Genomic DNA, 4,693 nt, shown 5'->3' on the forward strand with positions numbered 1-4,693 from the left:
ATACATACAACCACAGGTGTATTCCTTGAAAGCCAGGGTGTAACCCCATCTTTTTTTTCCCTGTACGGTGTCCCACACTTCACGCAGCTTTGTCCTCACTAATTCTCCTAAGCATCTGAACTCGGCTGGGCTGTTCGCAGAAACTAACTTACAGATTCAGCAATTCTTCTTAAATTCAGTTTTGAAGAAAAATTTTTCTCTCTAAAAACAAGCATTAGTGGCGATGGCTGCCCAGGTGGAGAGTTGTAGAGCTGCTTTTCCAGAGGTCAGAGCCCAGTCTTGAGGGCTGGTGAGTGTAGCCAGGGACCAGTGGGCCGCTGTCCTCAGGGGGTCAGGCCACCTCCTGATGGCTGAGTCAAATGGGGAGGGGCCGGGGTTTGACTCATTTGCCCAAACAGCATCATAGTGGATGTGTTGGTTGGTTTTTGTTTTTCTATTGAATATAACTTCTGAAAAGACTCTCCCTGTTCTTTTGTGGGCTTTTGGGGCCCGCTTGCTTTTTGGGTATGCCCTGCATTAATTGAACAAACCTGAAAAGTGAAAGCAAACTTCCTGGATGAGTATCCTGAAAGGGCAGGAGCAGGACTGAGCAGTGTCACTTGTTTATATGGTTCTAGAGGATGAGAGAAGGAGCCTTGGTAGCACAGTGGTTAGGCACTCAGCAGCTTACCCAAAGGTTGATGGTTTGAATCCACCAGCCACCCCGTAGGAGAAAGATGTGGCAGTCTGCTTCTGTAAAGATTCCAAACCAAACCCATTGCCGTCAAATCAATTCTGACTCACAGCGACCCTACAGGACAGAGTAGAACTGCCCCGTAGGGTTTCCAAGGAGTACCTGGTGGATTCGAACTGCTGACCTTTTGGTTAGCAGCCATAGCACTTAACCACTATGCCACCAGGGTTTCCCTGTAAAGATTACAGCCTTGGAAACTCTGTGGGGCTGTTCTACTCTATCCTATAGGGATGCTAAGAGTCGGAATGGACAGCATTGGGTTTGGTTTTGTTTTTTTAGAGCATGAGAGACACTTCAGTAGTTTTGGCTGGATCTGGTTTATTTAATTCTTATGCACCTAACAAGTCTTTATTGAGCACCCACAGCTTGTGCCTTAAACGGGGCTCACAGAGTCATCATAGCATCTGCCTCCTGGTGTCCTGGCTGACCACACGGCCTGCACTGCCCTCTGCTGGTCTCCCAAGGACACGCAGGGTGGTGTGAGGGCCCATCACCGCATGCTGGGTTTTTATTAACTCACCTCAGAGTTCTTTGGCAATCCTGGTGGCACAGTGGTTAAGAGCTATGGCTGCTAACCAAAAGGTCGGCATTCCGAATCCACCAGGCACTCCTTGGAAACCCTGTGGGGCGGTTCTACTCTGTCCTGTGGGGTTGCTATGAGTTGGAATCAGCTCGATGGCAATGAGTTTTCAGAGTTCTTTATCTTTGGGCACACAGTCAGAAATGTGGAGGGGTTCAGGGAACACCCCTCGTATCTTTACCAGCTCATCCAGTCCCTGTGGAAGTAGAGCCAGCTGGGGCGCGGGCGGCTCTGAGCCCTTTCCATCTGTGAGAGCTTGGCGCTGCCTCCTTCACCTCCTCCATCCCTCCTGTCTTTCTCCTCAGTGTTGCCAGACACATACCTCTCCCATCATAAACAAGAATCCGGTAACCCAGGCGCTCTGCTCTTCTTCCTTACCTCTGCCCTCCTGTCCTGCGGCTCAGCAGTTCACCCTTCAGCCACATCAGCGGGAGCGCTGCACCTCTTCCTCACCACTGTATGCGCCTGACACCTCTGGGTTTTTTCATCATCATCTCGCTCTTCAGGGAGCCTTGGTGGCACTGTGGTTAAGAGCTTGGCTGCTAACCAAAAGGTTGGCATTTTGAATCCACCAACTGCTCCTTGGAAACTATGGGGCAGTCCTACTCTGTCCTATAGGGTTGCTATGAGTTGGAATTGACAGCAATGGGTTTGGTTTTTCTGTTCGGGTCACGTCTCAGACCTCTCTGCATCTTTTCTTCACCACTGTTGGCGCCTCGGATCTCTGGGTCTTTTCACCATGATTCACCCCTCAGAGCCCTGCAGTTGGCTTCCTCTTAGAGACCCCAATCTACAGCGCCCAGCCTCATGCTGACTCCTGGGGTCTCAGTGCAGCCACACCTTTCCCGTGGTGCTCTCTCCTTAGTGTCTGGGTTTCTAATTTTCCCTTTTGTCTCTTCTCATTTTCATGAGCAGGCCTTCCGCCCTCAGACTTTTATGGAACTCCTCATCCTCAGCTATGTGATAGTGACTCTGAGGTTGGTTCTTTGGCTGACATCTCAGGAGGCCCAGCTCCACCTGTTGAGCCTTCCCACAAACCCTTCAAACTCCACCTGGGTGGTGGACAGGTTTCCTCCACATGGCCTCACACCAGGAGGTGTGGCCGCCTCTCCAGGTGTCCTGGTGGAGGCTTCCTCTCCCACACTGCTCCTGACCTCCGCCATGAGGTGTGGCTGCCTCTGCCAGACTCTTCCTGACTTGTTTCATGAGGCGTGGCTGCCTCTCCGGGTGTCCTTGTGGAAGCCTTCTCTCCCACACTCCTCCTGACTTGCTCCATGAGGTGTGGTCTCCTCTCCCAGATTCCTCCTGGTTCACGCCATGAGGTGTGGTCTTCTCTCCCAGACTTCTCCTAGCTCGTGCATGAGGTGTGGCCGCCTCTCCAGGCATCCTGGCAGAGGCCTTCTCTCCCAGATCTTCCTGACTGGCTGGCATATCTTTGGTTTCTGCCTGCACTTCCTCCCGTGGATCGGTTCCTCCACGCTGCTGTGTTGGCGCAGATGCTGGTATACTCCATCATCTAACACAAGAGGAGGCCTGCTGGCATGGTGGTTAGCACTCTGCTACTAACCACCAGTTACTCAGAGGGAGAAAGATGTGGCAGTCTGTTTCTGTAAAGACTTAAACAGCCTTGGAAACCTTATGGGGGCATTCTGCTCTGACCTATGTTGTTGTTAGGTGCCGTCGAGTCGGTGCTGACTCATAGCGACCCTATGCACAACAGAGTGAAACACTGCCCAGTCCTGGGCCATCCTTACAATCGTTGTTATGCTTGAGCTCATTGTTGCAGCCACTGTGTCAGTCCATCTCGTTGAGGGCCTTCCTCTTTTCCGCTGACTGTGTACTCTGCCAAGCATGATGTCCTTCTCCAGGGACTGATCCCTCCTGGCAACATGTCCAAAGTATGTAAGACGCAGTCTCGCCGTCCTTCTAAGGAGCATTCTGGTTGTAGTTCTTCCAAGACGGATTTGTTTGTTCTTTTGGCAGTCCATGGTATAGTCAATATTCTTCACCAACACCACAATTCAAAGGCGTCAACTCTTTTTCCGCCTTCCTTATTCGTTGTCCAGCTTTCACATTCATATGAGGCGATTGGAAATACATGATTTGGGTCAGGTGCACCTCAATCTTCAAGGTGACATCTTTGTTCTTCAACACTTTAAAGAGGTCCTTTGCAGCAGATTTACCCAGTACAATGCCTCGTTTGATTTCTTGGTTGCTGCTTCCATGGCTGTTGATTGTGGATCCAAGGAAAATGAAATCCTTGACAACTTCAATCTTTTCTCCATTTATCATGTTGTTGCTCACTGGTCCATTTGTGAGGATTTTTGTTTTCTTTATGTTGAGGTGCAATCCATACTGAAGGCTGTGGTCTTTGATCTTCATCAGTAAGTGCTTCAAGTCCTCTTCACTTTCAGCAAGCAAGGTTGTGTCATCTGCATAATGCATGTTGTTAATAAATCTTCCTCCAGTCCTGATGCCCAGTTCTTCATACAGTCCAGCTTCTCGTATTATTTGCTCAGCATACAGATTCAATAGGTATGGTGAAAGAATACAACCCTGACGCACACCTTTCCTGACTTTAAACCAATCAGTATGCCCTTGTTCTGTCCGAACAACTGCCTCTTGATCTATGTAGAGGTTCCTCATGAACACAATTAAGTGTTCTGGAATTCCCATTCTTCGCAATGTTATCCATAACTTGTTATGATCCACACAAGTCGAATGCCTTTGCATAGTCAATAAAACACAGGCAAACATCTTTCTGGTATTTTCTGCTTTCAGCCAGGATCCATCTGACATCAGCAATGATATCCCTGGTTCCACCTCCTCTTCTGAAACCAGTCTGAATTTCTGGCAGTTCCCTGTGGATATACTGCTGCAGCTGTTTTTGAATGATCTTCAGCAAACTTTTGCTTGTGTGTGATATTAATGATATTGTTCTATAATTTCCACATTCGGTTGGAAGGCACTCTGACCTCTAGGGTCCCTCTAAGTCCAAATGGACTGAATGGCAATGGATTTGTCTTTTAATGGAACACAATCTAGATCATACTTATGCCTCCTGGGGGCTCTCCTTCCCCCTCTTCTCACCCTCACAGGCACAGGCAGGATCTTGAAGGCAGATCTGCTCAGAGTACTTCCGTGGACTCTGCACCAGGGTCCCCGAACTTCCAAGGGGGAGGGGGTCCTGACGCCTCTGCCTTCTCAGTCTGATCATACAGCCTGAGTGCAGACCTCAACTTGCTTGCGTCCCCCCACCTCCTGCCCTCACTGAGCTCCCTCAGAGCTCAGTTCGCTGACATCTTCCTCGTGGTTTTCGCCTGTGGCCTGTCACTTCCACCCTGGTCACCTCTGAAGCTCAGGCTGGTGCCCAGGTTCGT

Source organism: Elephas maximus, chromosome 1 (genome assembly GCF_024166365.1).
Source record: "Elephas maximus indicus isolate mEleMax1 chromosome 1, mEleMax1 primary haplotype, whole genome shotgun sequence".
In the NCBI taxonomy this organism is placed as follows: Eukaryota; Metazoa; Chordata; class Mammalia; order Proboscidea; family Elephantidae; genus Elephas; species Elephas maximus.